Source organism: Wyeomyia smithii, chromosome 3, assembly GCF_029784165.1.
Source record: "Wyeomyia smithii strain HCP4-BCI-WySm-NY-G18 chromosome 3, ASM2978416v1, whole genome shotgun sequence".
Taxonomy (NCBI): Eukaryota; Metazoa; Arthropoda; class Insecta; order Diptera; family Culicidae; genus Wyeomyia; species Wyeomyia smithii.
The window spans coordinates 263,301,965-263,322,298 of NC_073696.1; the positions used below are offsets into that span (position 1 = coordinate 263,301,965).

Sequence of the window (20,334 nt, forward strand, 5' to 3'; positions counted from 1 at the left end):
GACGTTGTAAATGAACTTGTTTGCTTGCTTTGAAAGGGGATAATAAATCCAGGTGGGGGAATTATATACTTTAAAGATTAACAACAACCATGCAACTCCATTGGTTGTCGTTGTCTCTCATGATGTCTAGAGAAAAATCTAAATTAATTAAACCTAGCGGTCAGACCCAGCCTTTCTCATTCAAACTTTTATTTGTAAAAATAGATTTACATGAACGCTTCAATCCAATAAATGTATATTCACTCTTTAGGTTCTAAAATATTGATTTTGTAATCTATACATATAAAAATGCAGCCCGGTCTGTCTGTTTGTCTGATCAATATAGGCTCGAAAACCACTGAACCGATCGACGTGAAAATTTGTATGTAGGGGTTTTTGGTTGCCGATAAAGGTTCCTGTGATAGTTTGAGACCCCTCCATCTTCTGGAAGGAAGGGGTCCCATACAAACGAAACACAAATTTCTGCACATCTCGAGAACTAATCATCTAGATGGAACCAAATTTGGCAGGTAAATGTTTTTAGTGATAAAAAATATGTCCATAATGTTTTGACATCCCTACTTCTTTTGGAAAGGAGGGGTGCCATACAAATGAAACACAAATTTCTGCACATCTCGAGAGCTAACCAATTGAATGGAACCAAATTTGGCAGGTGAATGTTTTTAGAGGTAACAAATATGTCTATAATGGTTCGACGCCCTTTTCTCTTCTGGAAGCACATGTTTCTGCACAAATTTCTGCACATCTCGCAAACTAATCAACTAAATGGAACCATATTTAGCAGGTGAATGTTTTTAGTGGTAACAAATACGTTCCACAATCGACCTCAGGCAACATTTTGGATTGTAAGATGGCCACTTCCGGTTTCCTGGAAAACAGCCAAAAATGGCCGATTTCCACCCAATATAATAAAATCTGGATCTAGAATGATACACAGGAGCTTAAATCGACCACAGATACCATTGTGAATTTCAAGATGGCGACTTCCGGTTTCTGAAAAACAGTTGAAAATGACCAAATACTACCCAATATGAGTGTTTCTTTAACCAGTATGACCTTCAAAATCCAGAAATTGTCTCCAAGTGACATTATGAAATCCAAAATGGCAACTTCCGGTTTAGGAAAAACAGCGGCAAACGACCAAACACCACCCAATATGGGTATTTCCGGAATCGTAATGATGCACTGGAGCCACAAATCGACTTCGGACAATATTTTTGAGGCAACTTCCGGTTTCTGGCAAACGGCCTGAAATGGACGATTCCTAATAAATATGAGTATCTCCGGAACCAGAAAGATGCACAGAAGCTAAAAATTGACCACAGACACAATCTTGAATTTTAAGATGGTGACTTCCGGTGTCTGTCAAACAGCCGGAAATGACCAAATATCATTCAATATGAATATTTTCGGAACCAAAATTACGCCCAGATGACAGAAAGTCACCAAATACCACCCAATATGAGTATCTCCAGAGCCAGAATGTTGCAAGAAGCTAAAAATTGACCTCAGACACCACTATGAATTGTAGGATGGCAACTTCTGGTTTCTGGAAAACAGCCAAAAATGGCCGATTTCTGTCTAACCTGAGTATCTCCGGATCTAGAATGATACACAGCAGCTGAAATCGACCACAGACCTTATTTTAGATTCAAGGTTGGCAACTTCCGGTTCCTGGGAAACAGCCAAAATAAATCGAATAACATCCAATATGGGTGTTTCTTCAACCAGAATGACGCTCAGAGGCCAGAAATTATCTTAAGTACCATTTTGAAATCCAAGATGGCGACTTCGGATTTGTGAAAAACAGCCTAAAATAACCTAATACCATCCATTATGAGTATCTCTGGAACCAGAATGATGCAATGAGCTAACAATTGACTTCAGACACCATTTTGAATTGTTAAATGAAAACTTCTGGGAAACATTCGAAAATGACCGAATAATACTCAATATGGATATTTCCGTAATCGAGATGATGCATAGAAACCAAACATTGACCCTGGACATCATTTTGAATTTAAAGACGACCACCTTCAGTTTCTGGAAAACAACCAAAATAACTAAATACCTCCCAATATGAGTATTTCCGGTGTCAGATTGATGCCAGAAAGTCTGCTGAAAATGACCGAATACCACCCAATATGAAAATATTCATAATTAAGGCGATGTACAGAAGCCAAAAGTCGAGGATGTTGTCATTTCGATAAAACCAATCATTTCAAACGATTTGTTATTTGAATTTGATCATATCCTATGGCCGATTCGTCGTGCATTTGCAGACTTCAAACACATCGCAAGGAATCAATGAATTTTGAACGTTCAAATAGTACTATACCACATTTAATTTATGTTGAGGCCACATATATAGATCAAAGCAGGTCTTTGAGTTTCTTTTCTTTCCATAACTTTTGAGGCACATATCAAATTGTTATGAAGTTTGTTATTCGTAAGTTTGAGAGATGACTCGTTCGTATAACACTAGTTATGTTCAAATAAGTCATGTAATCTTTGAGAGAATAGACTTTCGTTTTTTTATTAACAATTTAACCCTCTAGTGCCCAAATTAATTTCTAAACGGACTTCGATAAAATCACTATAAACCATTATAGACACTTCTTAAGTATTTATTGAAGCTTTTCGGAACTTCGACTGAAGCCCGCCAAATGGCGGCATTGGGCACTAGAGGGTTAATACATAACGGTTGCTTAACTTCGATTATAATGAAATGAAATGGGAACGTATAGGGCAGCCAAACTTTGAAACCACGTGCTCAATCATAATTTATCAGTTAACCCTTAACTAGCCCATTTATCTGATAATAATATTGATCAAATCGGTTGTGTAGTTTCTGAGATAATGAAGTTTCGTGATTTTCACATTTCGGTACTTTACAGACGAAGTTACAGTCCGATTACAGTAAAATTCAATGGGGTGTTACGAGGCAGCTAGACTTATTAGTTGACACTTATTTTGTGCAATTCGGGTCAGCCATCTCTGAGAAAGGTGGGTGAGTTCAAGTAGTCTTCGGAATATGTTCCTTTTCATAGCTTGATTTCACATTTTTAAACATAACAGGCAAAGTAATAGTCTGATTGCGAAACAAATCAATAGGGTCTTATGGGGCAACTAGACCTTCCATTTGACACTGATTTCATGAAAATCGGTCCAGACATCTCTGAGAAACATGAGTTAGATTATACAGTCTTCAGAACACGTTTCTTTACATAACTTTTGAACCACAAGTTCAAGCTTCATGAAATTCAAAACTTAAGGGTTTTCTAGGTAGCCCGTTCTTTTGAGATCAATTTTATTCAAATCGGTTGTGTAATTTCTGAGATATTGATGTTTCATGATTTTCACATTTTCAAACATAACCTCTAAACTAAAAATCCGATTACAATAAAATTTAATAGGGTCTTATGGGGCAACAAGACCTTTCATTTGCAATTAATTTCATGAAAATCGGTTCAGCCATCTCTGAGAAAAGTGAGTGAGAATAAAAATCCGCACATACACACACACACACACATACAGAAAATGCTCAGCTCGTCGAGCTGAGTCGAGTGATATATGCCATTCGGCCCTGTGGAGCACTTTTATACTTTCGGTTAGCTCGTCGAGCTGAGTCGAGTGATATATGCCATTCGGCCCTGTGGAGCACTTTTATACTTTCGGTTTTGCAAGTGATTGCTATACCTTTCTAGGAGAAAGGCAAAAAGCCTTCTGCTTTTAATTACTCACCTACTGGTTGCGAAAACGACATAAATAATCTTTACCGGCATATAAATTACGATCCGTACGCGTCCACATGTATGTTAACGATAACATGTCGTGTGTGTGTCGGTTTGTGACATGATACCCATGATGATCAGAATTTCTATTTAGTGTTTTCCCGATCCATCCGAATGCCATTTATACGGCTTCCTCCTGCTATATGTTCATATGAAGAGAAGAACAATAAAAAGCCTTCCGCTTGTTGCAATCTGTTGCGTTCTACGAAGGAACGTGTTTAGCATCAGAACGTGTCACAGACAACCGTATGAAACACATGGTTTTGTCATTTTACTGCTTTTTGTACTCGTTTTTGTCAAGAGCTAGGTGGTTTTATTCAGCAACGATGGACGAAACTCTGGCTGGCGGCATATTTGTTGGGTTGTTCTTATGTTTGTGTGTGATGGAATGAATCGTAAGATAGAAGCGGCACATGCTGCCGTTCGAAAAGCGCAGAGACCATCATCCGTATCGTTAGTTCGGTAGAATGGATTCATGACGATTCGCTCGTGTTGTAAGCCGTGTGCTCTATAAGGCTCTTGTGCAATTTTTGCTGTGAGGATCAGCTAGAATAGTCCTCAGTTGGAAATGTATACACTTGAACTGAGAATCCAATTGTTCTGAGTTTTATTTGTTTGTTTCGTTGCTAAACGATTCATTTTTTCTCCCTTTGCTTCATGAATTATGAAACGAAGCGACAAAAATATTTTATTTTGAACCTATTCTGGGAACAGTTTCTTTTTTGGTCGTTTCTGACCTTCAGAAGCGTCTTTTCGTTATTTGAGCTCAACTTAGAATGACTATTTTTACCTTTTCTTTCCTTTAAACGCGTTTTTTAACTATTCTCAGTTTAATTTGGGATCGTTTTTTTTCTTTTGGACTATTCTTACCCTTGAGCTAATTAATTTGGGATAGCTAACAGTCTTATCCTTTTACGGCATTTTTTTTGTTACTCTAGATTTAATTTGGGATCTTTTTTCGCCTTTTTCTAGGTGCGTTTCTGAAGTTAGCATTCTTGCTTGAAAAAGCTTCACCACCGATCCAAAGTGTCTTTTTTACTTATTCATTTGAATAAATTTATAAGCTTGAGCTGACTAAACTCGGCATAGGAAGTAAAATCAACATCATATATTCCTTCCTATGGGTCAGTAGTGTCAACCTTGCTACCTAACATTTTGGGCTTTGCTTTGCTCTGTTAATCACCAAGTACCTGTCAATTGAATTATGCAGTAGCTTCGTATATATTGATGGTCATTTAAATTGACCAAGTTATAAACATTCGATTGCGTAAAACCGTTACAGTCGAGCGAGTGAATTATATTGAGGCACTGATGCACTAAACCTCTTCAAAGACACAGTACTGGGTCAGTAGGCAAGTTCTAATAATTGATTGGTTCTAGCTCAACCGGTTATAAATTACACACTTTCTGCGAAATGTCAACGGCAGAAGATAGAGCCGCTTTGTTGTCTGCCTTTTCCCTGGAGGCCTTTCTTGAAGCGTAAACGGACTGATACTATATAAAACGGTCATGATGTGTATGTGTGTGTGGGGTTGTGAAATAGCTCAAGTTACGGTTAGCTGACGACGAGAGTTTCCTAGCTAATTGCTGCTGACTGATTCTATCGCTGGCGCTGTCGGACGAACAATATATGCTGAAGCTAATGATCTAACGCCGGTTGGGTTGTTGGGTCAACTTCTAGCCCATTGTTGCAAGTCTCAATTTACCTTCATCAGAGTGTTTTATTTCAGTTGTATTTAATATTTCCAACAATTTTATTGAATGAATAAAACCTCAGAGATAACTAATGAATGAATGGAATAATTTCACGACATTCTGTCGGTTTATTAGAAAAAAGTTAGTTTTGTGCTGTTTGCCATTATGAGCAGGTTTTTATATAAACTGAAAAAAAAATCACCAAATGCAACAGATCCTCTCTTATTTAGGCTTTATTAATTCTGTTGATTGTTGCTCACTTTTTTTCTTTTGCCTGTCAAACTAAATGGGACAACTTTGCTTGGAACGGGAGTATACAGGGTAGTCAATAAAATTATCGAATAATCAAGAAGAATACTGAAAATAAAACTGGACAAAACAGCATCCTGAACACAGAGTGATTGGTTCCTTGTTAGGAGTTTTTCAAGGGCTCAGTATCTTGGATACTCTTACTCGAACTTTGATTGTATATCACTTGGAGCAGGGGTTCCGAAACTTTTTGATCGACGGAGCACTTTTTCAAGCCAAAATTTTTGGCGGAGCACCTGCATATTTCAACCAATAGGCAAATTGAGGTAACAATGTAGGTCTGTTAGAAAATTTTGATAAACGTACATCAAGGTCCCGCTGCAACCTGTCAGCTTTAGCGAGAACGTCATTATCTCAGCCTCCACGACGTGCTAAGATACAAGTATCCTTAGTGAAGATCCGGTCCAAACCCCGGTGGAAATCTTGATCCTATGCTAACTGAGGAAGATTTCCGTAATTGTCTGTTCTCACATATTGAGCGGCACATAACTGCGTTTGACTCGGTGTCTCGTCAGTTATATCCAAGACGGCGTGCTGTAAGGCGGCCCTAGTAAGGCAGTTTATCGAAAGCACCCTACTGTGAACAATTTAAAAGTAAATACGACAGTAAATATCGAAACAGGCGAACGAAAAAGGACAATGATTTGAAACTTGGTACTTAAAACACCAGGGCTTCACTCGAACTAGTACGCGTGGGCATCGTAGAGGGTGGAAGCAGCAGCCATCCACGAAGTGCGGCCGCCGAAGACGGGTAAGCGTGGGTTCCGAGCGGTAGATCGAGCAGAAGATCGGAACGACTTTCCAATACCACGTACATTTTCTATTAGATATTGCTTTTACATACCCAAAGGAATGTTTTTTTTTTGCATTCTTTTGGACATGCAAATGCTGTACCTTTTAAGTTTTCAGATGAAACTAGTAAAATTTCCGTAAGTAGTGTACGCTTAAAATTAGAGCCACTTTATGGAAAAGTATCCAAGAAACTTAAAAGGTTATTAATTCTGAGTAGTTTAACGTTAAGGTATATGCGTAGAAAAGGTTTTTTAATCAAATGTGGCCCTCTATCAGCGCCTGAAATACTCCAAACAAGGAACCAATCACCCTGTACGAAACATAACTAACATATAAAAAATAGAGTAATTACGTCCTAATAATGAATATTTACTAAACGAATTCAAATCCACAAAAACACACTCATACCTCTTTTAACGGGTGACAGCTAAAATTTTGGAATATTTTTGAGGCTCCACAACAAACACGCTCAGAGATAGAGGAGAGTGATTATATTTAAGCTCTCTCTCTCTCTCTTTTCTCTATGCCAGTATTTTTTGTTTTGTTTATGCCTGGCCAGCTCTGTCCAAAATGACGTTAAAACAACGAGCATTCCGCAGACGCATTGTACAGTTCTAACTGAACTACACAACAATTTTGGCAAAAGCTTACGTTAAGCTCTTCCGAAAGCAAAAATCTGCCGGTTTAGACTGAGTAAAATTTCCTGCAAACCTCAACAATAACCCGCCAGGCAGGTAGTGGAAGACCGGCCAGAGTAGTCAACAAAAAGGACTTCTTCCTCCGTGTCTAAATCTTGGTTCAAGCCTAGTGATTTGGCTATCAATCAAGATGTATACCAGAACGAATGTTTGAATCAAATTTTAATTCCGTTTCTTCTGAAACATAATAACAATTAAAATATCATCACATTACGTCAAAAAAAAAAAAAAAAAACACAAACGTTTCTGAATTCGACTCCATTTGTACACTAGATACGCAACCCAACGAATCTACTTCAGTGGTCGTCCAACTGAAGATTTCTTTGGGATTTTTAAGTTCGGTGCAAAAATAACTGGAGATCAACGAACTGCAATCAGTTGACTGGTAGAATCAAGAGATGCATTCGAAAAAATCGACGCGAAGGTCGACTAACGCTCTTGTTTTGGTATCATAAGAAAGCTTCGTTGGAAGGCTGGTAATTGAGAAGAAAGAATCCCATTCAACAACTTTATTTGAAAACGAAAATCTGACATACTGAAGCAATATGTTTAGGTTCAATGATGAATTTGTGCTACGACTCAAGAAAACATTTTCTGAGCATTCAAAATAAAACTATTTTCACTACCAAATTTGCCACATTTGCCAAACAATCATTGATAACACTCACAATTACATTGATAACACTACAATTAAAAAATATTTGGAAATCGTCGATAAAAAGATGTAGATCATTTATAATGAAAATGAAAAAATCCTAAAACAGACCCCTGCGGAACACCCGAACTAATAGCGTGGCACTGATATTTTGAAAGCATGTCCGAGACTCGAAAACGGCTATATATAATTTTTCGTGATTAACTTTTCACCAGTTTATAAATAATGACGTTTAATACATAGACCCTCCCTCCCTTCATTCGCCGCTTAGATACAGAAGAATCAGTGCCACAGAAATATTTTTGAGACCCAATCTACACCAATTCAGCTACTACAGCTCTTACATACCGAATTTTATAATGATCAATTCAGCGGTTTTAAAATCATTAAAGGTGGACACCGCTCTCCTCGCCCAATCCTTACTACGCCAATGAGTTACGAAAAAGTCTCAAATGACACACGCAAAGATACGCCCATGTATTTAGTGTTGCACGGTTATTTTGGAAAACGTTTTCAAGCTTACCGAGACCAAATTGACCTCTCAGGCTTATGAGATGGAACAAAACTAATATATTTGTGACACTCTTCGTAATCGGAGTGTTCGATCCGCTATATTTCACGGTAATCTGCTCGAGTCTATAGGTAACAGACAGACAGACAGACATTCGCATTCATAGATTTTAATAGATAAAATGCGTACTTTTTTCTTTATTTTTCTTAATTGTTTTTAATGTAATATTGTTGAAACTCTTTGTAGTGTTTTTATCAATTTGACTGATTTTCGTACGAGTTTTAGTTAGTTAGTTAGTGGAAACTGTGTGGTGTGCGGTTTTGGGTCTTCGGACAACCGGAACTTATGGAAGTGTGAGGGGTGTTCCCTACGATTCCATGCCGCGTGCGCAGGTGTTCAACGAAACAAGGAAGACCAGATTAGGTCCTACATGATGCCAGCCTGCAATGATTGCCAGGAGCGAATCGCGATGGAATTAAATTTTCGTCACCTGCTGACGCTGACTTTCTGAATAACAACAACTCTGTCAATAACAATAGAAATAACTACAACAGCAATTACTACAATAATAATAACAATTCCAAAAACAACCGCAACAATAAGAACTACTTCAACAATAACAACAACAATCAGAACCAGAATCGCAACCTCAACTTTAACAGAAATCTCGATAATAACCATCAAAGTACCAATCGAAACAACCACAACTTCAACACCAATAGTAACCGTAGATATTCCAACCACAACCGTCACGTCAACAACAGTTTTTGGAATAATAACAATAGCCCCAACTATAACATGGCCAACAGGCAACAGAATAACGTCACCAACTCCTACAATGATCAACAACACACCAACTCTAATCGTTTCCATGCAAATCAACTGTTACCACCTGACAGAGTGCTTCTTGCAGCAGCGAAAGACCGATTCTCCAGACCTCAATCTAACTTCATTCCTACGATTCAATTTCAAAGAGGCGAAACTCTTAACCCATACCCGGCGAACGACGAGTTTCCACTTTCTCAACCCCAGATGATCAGCGATCCTGCACACCTTCCTACTTCACAATGCATTGCGTGCTCATCTAGGCACTCGTGTCTTCAACGCAATTGACTCACTCATCAGTGGACCGTTGCTGGTGATAATTTTGTTCAACCTAGAGATGTAGGAAATGACGCGACCTGCTCTGCTCTGGTAAACACTTCTGTTAATAATGACTCTCATTCTTTAGCTTCTACACTCGAACACCCCACCACTACCGAGATCTCTGTATATTGCCAAAATTTTAACCGCATGCGAGGCGCTCACAAAATTAACGAAATTCAAAAAAATGTACTATCCTGTTCATTTTCTGTTATTTTAGCAACCGAAACCAGCTGGGATGAGGGTGTTCGCAGCGAAGAAGTCTTCGGTTGCCGATATAATGTCTATAGAAATGACCGTACCTATCAATTATCTGAAATGAAATCCGGTGGTGGTGTGTTGATTGCGGTGTCAGTAGACTTTAATTCAGCGCTTATCGACACCATTCAGTTTAAAGAGTTCGAACATGTTTGGGTGAAAGCAGAACTAGCAGGAGAGACACACGTATTTGTCTCTGTCTATTTCCCTCCAAATAATGCGCGGAAAGAAATCTTTGAAAAGTTTCTTCATGTTGTTGGAAATACTGCATCTAAGCTGTTACCTGAAGTAAAACTCCACATATACGGTGATTTCAACCAATGCAACATTGATTTTATTCCGGACATCGATAACCATAGTATTTTACTTCCTATTATTGGCGAAAATGAAACGCTGCAACTTCTTTTTGATAAAACCTCTAGTCTTGGTCTTAATCAAATAAATCATGTGAAAAACGGACAAAATTGTTATCTAGATCTGTTAATGTCCAACATTAGTGAAGACTTTTGTGTGACGAATTCATTACAACCATTATGGAAGTGCATGTGAATAAAAGACCTGACGAATATGAATTCGAAGATGTTTTTGACTTTCAGTCAGCAAACTATGATGAATTAAAACATAAACTAAATAGTATCAACTGGCAAGATGTATTGTTTGAAGACGGAAACGTCGATTCGGCTATAGAAAATTTTTATAAGATATTATCTGATTTATTTATTAGCGATATACCATTGAAAAGAATAAGACGTCATGGCAATTCCAAATACCCAGTCTGGTACAATAGACAAATTAAAAACTTAAAAAACAAAAAACAAAAAGCACATAAAAAATACAAAACTCATAAAAGTCGTGATGCTTAAACAACTTATCTTAACATTTGCGGCGAATTAAACGATGCCATTAGTAACGCGTTTGAAGAGTTCACATTAAAGACTGAGCTTGAAATCAAATCCTGTCCAAAAATTTTTTTCAAATATGTTAAATCAAAGTTAAAATCTGAAAATTTTCCTTCAAAAATGCAACTGCATGACAAAGTTGAAGAGAACCCGGCATACATCTCTGATCTATTTGCTTATTTTTTTCAACAAAATTATACAACTTTCTCAGAATCTGATCGTGACTATACATTCTTCACCAACTTTCCTGAGTTTCCCAACTATTTCAATATTGAACATGTCAGCGCACGCGAAATTGAAGATACTTTAAAAGCTCTGGATGCGTCTAAAGGTCCGGGACCAGAGGGAATTCCGCCAGCATTCATGAAACATTTAGCTAAAGAGCTAACTTCCCCACTGTTCTTGATTTTCAATATGTCGCTGGAATCCGGTTGTTTCCCGAAATTCTGGAAAAACTCATATCTAGTGCCTGTGTTCAAATCTGGTAAAAAATCCGACATTAGCAACTATCGAGGCATAGCCATTCTTTCCTGTATACCTAAGCTTTTTGAAGCAATAATAAACAAAAAGTTATTCCACCAAATAAAAAATAGAATTACCCCAACGCAACACGGTTTTTTCAAAGGGCGCTCAGCAACAACTAACTTACTCGAGTTTATTAACTTCTCTTTGAACGCAATGGATAAAGGTAATTATGTTGAAACCTTATAAACTGACTTCAGTAAAGCTTTCAATCGCATTGATATACCCCTGCTTCTCTTCAAGTTACGAAAAATTGGAATTCATCCACAATTACTCAAATGGATTGAATCGTATTTGACAGATCGTCAACAAACAGTCAAATTTAAAGGTAGAATATCGAAACCTATTCAGGTAACCTCAGGAGTTCCTTAAGGCTCTCACTTGGGCCCTCTACTATTTATATTATTTGTAAACGACATTTCCTTTATTCTAAAACATGTAAAAATTCTTATTTATGCCGACGATATAAAACTTCTCATTGAAATTAAAAACGCTGATGTTCAAAATATTTTTCGTAACGAGATAAAATATTTTTACATTTGGTGTAAAAAAAGCCTTCTTCAGCTAAACGTAAAAAAATGTAGTTCGATGGCTTTTGGCAGAAAAAGGAACATGCCAAGCAATATTATATCCTTAGGAGAACAGGTAGTAGAGAAAAGTGAACGAGTTAGGGACCTAGGAGTCATACTCGACTCAAAATTAACATTCACTGATCACTACAATACAATTATTAATAAGGCTAGTAACATGCTCAGTTTTATAAAACGTTTCTGCTATAATTTCCAAGATCCATACACAATAAAAACACTTTACAATTCCTATGTCAGGTCACTTTTAGAATACTGTAGCATTGTATGGTCTCCGTTTTCTGCAACACATGTAAACAGAATAGAATCAGTGCAAAAACAATTCCTGTTATATGCACTTCGTAATCTACGGTGGACGTCATTTCCCCTACCATCATATGACGAACGCTGCAGACTTATTGACATCCAATCATTAAAAGCCCGTCGTGAATTCGCAATGATGTCATTTGTTAACGATATCGTATCTCAACGTGTCGATTCACCCGAAATATTATCAAAACTCAATCTTTATGTACCATCTAGAAATTTACGAACTCGGACTTTGTTTTCTTTAAATCATCAACGAAACAATTATGCTAAATACGGGCCAATTAATCAAATGATGTTAGTGTATAACCAACACTGTGAAGCAATTGACTTTTCTATGTCGAGAACTAAATTAAAACAATATTTCAATTCAACGCGCAATTTAAATCGATAGAAAACATTCATTGTAATAATCCGTCAAGTGAAGAAATTATTATTCAATTATGTATAAACTCTTTTTTTTTGCTCCCACTAGTATAAATAGCATATAGCATGTAAGTTAGTTTTAAACATATGTAGTCTACTTTTGTTTGACGAAATAAATAAATAAATAATTGTCAATTGAAAATGACTTTGTCAGGCACTGGTTGTGATAATGTCCACGTGGTCACGATATTTTTGCCAAAAACTACATTGACTTATAATAAAAATTCTACAGCTATTCTGGTTTAAGAAAATTTAAAAATTTAGAATCGTTTTATTCGTGACCTCTTCTTTTTTTTGGAAGCGTTCTTCAGACATGTTGAGAACCTTTCAAGAATTCCAGGTCAAATAAGATATATTTTTTTCTAATTTGAATTAATTGATCAAAAACTTTATTGTTACTATTTCATTCCGCTGTGAGCTAAATTTACAATCAGTTTTATCTATGTTTTGAATAAAGTTTTGCCCTTTTAGGCTGAATTTTATTCATTGTTTTGGCTTCTTTCTCTCGTTAATTTATTTTCTTTATTTAAACTAAATTTAAGGTGATTTTCTTCATTTGAATTCCAGGAACGTTAATTTGAAATGCCGAGTTCACTTCATCCGTTTTTTTAGAGGACTTTCTTATATGTTTAAACACGAATTTCTATTTTCTTCTTTTTTGTACCTTAGAAGTATTTTTTAGTTCTTCCTGTAAAGTATTGATCATATTTTATTTTGAATTTTTCTTCCAACTTCGGAATCAATACAGCAGTATTTCGAATCAATTTCTGCTTTGCTCTTTTCTGACCTTTTGGTGATGGGATTCATTTACGGTTTTTCTGATCTTGGTGGGCTGAATCTGAAATTGTTATTGTTTTTTTTCTTGCTGACATTTTCTATGCTTAATCGCTAAATAAACCACATTTTTTCGAATTGAAATGTCCACGTGGACAAAAAAGAGGGGAGAAGGGAGAAGGGAGAAGGGGTTTTGTTTTAATGTCCACGGTCCATACATTTTTTTTTAGAATGTATAAGGGCAGTTGTCCACGGAGAGGAAGGGGGGGGGGTTTGTGCTACCGAGTCATTCAATCATCAAAAATTTTTATGTTTGGTAATTGTGGGATAAACTAACTTTTTTCGGAAGAGAACAAACAATTGAATTGAAAATATTGACGCAGGCGCATGGTTGTATAATAAACCTACAAATGGGGACGCATGGTTTCTGGTTCTCCATCGTATTCTACTGCTCAATTCGAGGATCTAGATTGGCATTAGTAACGCATGGGATACAGATAAACTTTTCTCTTGTTCTACTTTCTCCGTGAGAATTACGATTACCAACCAGATGATGTTGCATCAGAAGCTTTATATGCATGCTGTTGCATGCTGCCTTGGCGTATTGGAATTGCTGTTCATATGTTGTTCGATATATTGCAGAAACGTGATCCAGCGGGTAATGTTATCGTAAAGCGAAGAATGTTCCTGCAATTCACTTCTAGTTAATTGCACTCTGTTAAGGATCGCTCCGCCGAGTGTCATTGTTGGTGTGAAAGGAATCTTGGAATTACATGGAAAGGGAACAGCAAAATTGCGGCACTATTTAAATCATGAGGAAAGTTAATATAGAATGAATAAATGAACAATGAACGTAATGTTTTAATCGATTCGTGTTCTATTCTCAGTACAAGCCAGAAAAAGGTTAACTCACCCTCTTGGCTCTTGGCACGAAAAATGAAAATTTGGGCATTTCGCGTTATTAACACTTACAAATCTGGTAAACCTTGACTTCATTAACGGTGCTAATTAAATGAAAGCACGTAGATTGTGCATTTTGTCGGTTTCAGCGAACTGTACACTGTAAACATCAGCACGAACAGAACAGAACACGGTTTCATCAAAAATAAACAACTACACTTAGAGAGGGGGTTTTCCTCCCATATCCCCTCCAGTGTAGATGGCTGGTGGGTGATTATATTGCAGCATTCGTTCTCGGAGTGAATTAGAAACAGAAGCAAAGTGCGGAATGAATGTGCTGTAAGATGGTTTGCCTCTTAGGAGTGAAGCAAAAGCACATTCGAAACTAAATTCACACGAGAGGATGCATAAGAAAAATGAAAAGAAATTCTCGAATCATTTTGCTTGTATAATATTTTTTCTTCTTTTGAATACATATAAAAAGTCACTTCAATTAATTTACAGAGTGTTTGCTAACAGCATCCGTACACTTAACGGTACGTTGTTTTGCATCGCAAATTATAAAAAGCAACTTTTTGCGCTCAATTTTCATCGACATTGACATTGTCCCTTTGTGTGTGTGTTTCTTCTTTCCAGAACTCATCGCCGACAGCAGACTGAAAACAATCGGGTACGCTTTTTCCGCCAACTGATGGCCCCCAAAAGGATAGAAAACGGTTTAGGTAATTAGCCAAGTAACCTTATCACTCGAACGCTCCGACCGAGGCGAGGATGTTTTCGGCTATGAGCTTTCGCTGTTTCGCGTAGAGATGGCTATCGCGACGATGGTAACGGCTTTGTGGTGAAGCAATAAAAACAGCCTCCGGAACCGCAATCAATTTTGTGTCAAGTGAATCATAATTCTACGGAAGATTTCTGTTACGAGCGGGTATAGAGACTAGACTTTGCTGTCGGTCGCTAAGATTATGTTATGAGGCGTATATCTGGTGAAGATGATTGTGACAATGATAGAAGCTTAAGGCGACCGAAATGTATTTCGCATTAGCTTTAATGTTATTTGGGTTTGAGCCTTTAGTCCTCAAGACTATTTTATCCTTTAGTATCTGTAATATGACGCGTTGTTTGCTTTACTAGCAAAACATTAACCAGTTGTATTAATATTTAATATACCAATATATATTCGAGCAGTGTCAAGCGTTGCTACTTTGTGTCAGAATACGCGTTTCGGTTGCAAAGTAGCGAGACCAATAGCGCATAAATCAAAACTTTCATTTCAGAACGTTCCTTACGTTTCAGCACGTCCGAGTTGGAAATGGTAAGAAATACGCTAGCAGAAGAGTTGCTCAACATTCCCTCCCCCTGATATCGTAGGCCATCTCTGGGCCACAATTTATGCAATTTTTTTCTTTACCGGCCGGTCCTCCATTTTTTCCTCACTTTTGAAGTTTCGCTTGTCAACTAACGCTCAGTGCCACGTTGTTGCTGCCTGTTGATGGATGGAAATCGCCAACGGGGGACACTTATGAAATTGCAGTTCAAATGGGTTCCGGGTTACGCTTCAGCAGCGACGCTTCTGCCAGTAACGACGTTCTCGGTATGGATAAAATGTTTGCATACAGCCCGCAGCTGGCTGCTAAGGATCTGCAGGCTGGTCTATTTCGTTTTATTTTCCTGAGTGTTGTCTATTTTAAGAATCAGTTGAACAACCACTTTTGAAATACAAATGGCTCCTCCTCGGCAGCCAACCGAAAGGATGAATGGTTGACGCATTAAGGCAAGGAGTAGTTAAATATTTCGTCTCTTGGGAAATATCGTTGCAGTGTACGGTAAACCGGGATTTATATCGCGGGGGTAAAATATTGGGTGGATTTACTGTCATTTTAAGTCTTTGTGTCCGCTAGAGAGTCGTCTATATAGCTCAGAAGATTTTATGGAGATATGGAAAAACTTTTTTTTTGCGAGCTGGGTGTTTTATGACTGTTGTGGGTTTTGGTTAGTTGGTATGCAGTGAATTGAAATTTAAATTTTCAAATCATTCAACATGCAAGACCAGGCTTCTGGCCATTATCCTGATGCTCCACTTATCGGGTATTTTAAAAATTATCGTAAAACTCTGGAAAAATTGTTGAACAATAATCATGAGTTTATCTGAATAGCATGAGCCAGTCCATCAAAATTTATTGAAAAACAATGACTAGAAAATCTGGAAAAGTTTTTGACAAATAACGAGAAATTGATCAAATTAACAGGTAACCATTAAGCAATAAACAATGCTTTGAAATTTTCCAGATAATAATCATAATAAAATTACTAAAATCAACAGGGTAAAGGTTGGTAGTAAATAACAGTGGTAAACACAAGTTTGGCTCTAGAGCTTAAACTGAAAAAAAAAAAAAGAAATATTATAGCTTTCAACCATTCATGTAAATTTTGGGGCCCTTAACTAACTTTTTCAAAGACTTAAATGAGTTTTCCCGTAAGCAAACGTAGAAGCGACGAACCCGGCGAGCAATTACTTTGAGGCCTTTCGACGTACTTCTGCATTTACCAGGAGCACCAGGATTCATAGGAATGAATAAAAAGCTATAATTGTTCTAGGGAAACTTGGGACAGTTTTTTGTTCGCTTTTTTGGCCAGTGTAATCAATGAAAAAAAATATATTTGGATAACCTATGAAAAACTAGTACCAAAGATCAGAGTAACCGGAGTAACTCCACCGCAAAGGAAAATTGGATTGTTATCAGGAATCTATTAGAAAATTATTACGTAATCACAAAAGTATGTAAAGGATTAATTAGAAATGGATTGGAAAAAAATGAAACTTAAAGATGACAGGGAATTCACCGAACAATAAATATATTTTTGTCACTAAGCAATTCTACAAACTGTCCCAATTTTAATATTTTTTTTTTAATTTGTCATTTTTGATTTGGCTGTAACTTTGCACAAATGTTTTTACGGGCTGTCTTTTGTGCTATTATCATTTCACGATTAATTTGTAAAAAGGATAACAATGATTACAAACATGCATATAATCAGAACGGCTTGTATGATCGGCAAAGTTGTAGATACTAATCTAGTCTCCCCTTAAAAAATGTTTCAGAAAAAAAGAATTAAAATTGATTCTCTCAGAAACCGCACTTAAAACTTTTATTTCTTTGTATAAAAACTACATATGGTTAGCTAAACGTTGATGGTAGTTTGTCCATGGAGAAATGGAAAAACAGGTTGAAAATTTTTTAATAAGAGTTTGGTTGACTTCGGAGAAGTTGTAGACTGTAAACCGTTAGACTAGTTAATTTTGGGACAAGAGAAAACAATCGCAAAATATTATAAATTAAATATCCCAATCAATTCACTTTTCAAAAATCTCATTTTTTGCTATGAAAATTAGCTAAACATTGATAGCTAAAAGGAAAAATAAAAAACAAGTTTTCGAAAAAAAAAAAACAAAAAAAATCTAATTTTGTTTACATTGTATTCTTTTTGGAGGACAAAATTATTATCTACAACTTTGCCGATGAAATACACAACAGACAATTTCGTTGATTTACAGCTTATTAAGCTCTTATTAGGCGGATTTCGGCTAAACTATAGCCTAAAAAGCCGTTATTCAACGAAATTGTTTGTTGGGTACCGACCAAATAAACCGTTTAGGCTCCAAAAATAGTTGTATCATCAAAAGGCACTCGGCTCAGAAAAAATTTTTAGTTAAATTTCGCGTTAGCGAAATGAATTTTGGGCTGACATATAAATCGAATTAACAGTCTAGTCCACAGTCCAGTCCAAAGTCCAGTCAACAATCCATACCACCCTAGAGTGATAGTTCAGTCCACACCCCAATTCACAGTCCAATCCACAGTCCAGTCCACAGTCCAGTCTACAGTCCAGTCCACAGTCCAGTCCACAGTCCAGTCCACAGTCCAGTCCACAGTCCAGTCCACAGTCCAGTCCACAGTCCAGTCCACAGTCCAGTCCACAGTCCAGTCCACAGTCCAGTCCACAGTCCAGTCCACAGTCCAGTTCTCAGTCCAGTCCACAGTCCAGTTGACAGTCCAGTCTACAGTCCAGTCCACAGTTCAGTCAAGAGTACAGTCCACAGTCCAAATCACAGTCCAGTCCACAGTCTAGTCCAGTCCACAGTTCATTCCACAGTCCATTCCACAATCCAGTCCACAGCCCATTCCAAAGTTCAGTCAACAGTCCAGTCCATAGTTCAGTCAAGAGTCCAATCCAGAGTCCAGTTCAGTCAAGAGTCCAGTCCACAGTCCAAATCACAGTCCAGTCCACAGTTTAGTCCACAGTCCAGTCCACTATCCAGTTTACAGTTCAGTCCACAGTTCAATCTAGTCCACAGTCCCATCTTGTCCACAGTCCAGCGCAGTACACAGTCGAATCTAGTTCACAATCCAGTCCAGTCCACAGTCTAATCCACAGTCCAGTCCACAGTCCAGTCAACAGTCCAGTTTACAGTCCAGTCCATAGTTCATTCAAGAGTCCAGTCCACAGTCCAGACCACAGTCCAGTTCACCGTCCAGTTTACAGTCCAGTCCACAGTCCAGTCCACAGTCCAAACTAGTCAACAGTCTAGTCCAGTCCATAGTCCATTTCACAGTCCCATCCACAGTCAATTTCACAGTCCAGTGCAGTCCCCAGTCGAATCTAATCCACAGTCCAGTCCACCATCCAGTCCTTAGCTCAGTCCACAGTCAAGTCCACAGTCCAGTCCACAGTCCAAACTAGTCCACAATCCATTCCACAGTCCAAACTATTGCAGGGTTAGTTAAGACGTCTGTCTTTGGTAGTGGTTAGAATATGAATAACTGTATTTCTGTCATGTAATAATAATTGCTAAAACTCAAGGCTTGCTTCAGCTTCAACACTCCTCCTCAAGCCGCAGAGAGTCCCATCAACTTGCAACTTTCTTCAAACTTTATTCGTTGCAGTGGTTTGGTGAGACCATCCGCAATTTGCTCCTCTGTGCTAATGTACGTCAGGTTTACCACACCACGGCGAAGAGCGTCTTTTATGAAATGGTGGCGTATGTCAATGTGCTTCGTGCGCGGGTTATAACCACCATTTTTCGCGATCGCAATGCAGCTTTGGCTGTCGCATCGGATCTCAATCGGTTCATCGTTGTTTTTATTGAAAAGTGCTGACAGACTACGCCACCAAGATGCCTCCTGCACGGCAGTCGAAACGGACATGTATTCGGCTTCACACGTTGAGAGCGCCACTGTTGATTGCTTCTTGCACATCCACGAGATTGCACCGCCCTGTGCCATGAAGATGTTGCCACTTGTGGACTTCCTTTCATCTGGATCCGCTCCCCAGTCAGCATCGCAATAACCGACCACGCTAGAATCTGCATCCTTTCTATAGATCAGCTTCATACCGGAAGTTCCACGTAGGTAACGCAGAACATGCTTCACTGCGTTCCAATGTTTGACCCCGGGATTGTTGTTGAACCGGCTAAGAGTGTTCACTGCAAATAGAATATCCGGTCGAGTGCTCTGCGCCAAATACATGAGACACCCGACTGCTTCCTGATAGGGAACGTCCTTTATAGCAGTGGATTCATTGTTATCTTTCGGGCTCGCTTCTTTTGTAAGCTTCTCACTGCTGTTCATCGGCACCTTTACTGGTTTGCATCGTTCCATGTTGAACCGTTTCAGAATCGACTCTGTGTAGGCTTCCTGATCCAAGCTGATGGAATCATTGGCTCTTCTGATTCGGATTCCAAGGCAGTGTTGCGCTTGTCCAAGATCCTTCATCCGGAAGCAGCTAGAGAGATGTTGCTTTAGTTTGTACTTCCATGCTGGATCGTTGCAGAAGATCATCAGATCGTCGACGTATACTGCAACAATCATCATTTTGCCTCCTTTGTTACCAATATATACACATGGATCGTACTGTGTTGGTTTCAGGCCAAAACGTCGAAGAACCGCATCGAGTTTTTGGTTCCAAACTCGGCTTGACTGCTTCAAGCCGTACAATGCCTTGTTCAGTTTGCACACCATCGTTTTTTGATTATCGTCCGTGAAACATGGAGGCTGCTCCATGTA

General features: G+C 38.1%; 1 protein-coding gene across 5 annotated transcripts in view; it reads left to right on the plus strand.

The window, feature by feature from the left end:
* The window catches only part of LOC129731086 (probable cationic amino acid transporter), a 112,888-nt gene that overhangs the window by 18,194 nt on the left and 74,360 nt on the right, over positions 1 to 20,334 (plus strand). For 4 of the 5 annotated variants that reach the window (XM_055690840.1, XM_055690836.1, XM_055690837.1 and 1 more), the window contains one exon: positions 14,906 to 14,991. The exons of the other annotated variant lie outside the window; for it this stretch is intronic. The gene's annotated coding sequence lies outside the window, so the exon portion shown is untranslated. The remainder of the gene's footprint in view (positions 1 to 14,905; positions 14,992 to 20,334) is intronic. 5 annotated transcript variants of the gene reach the window in all.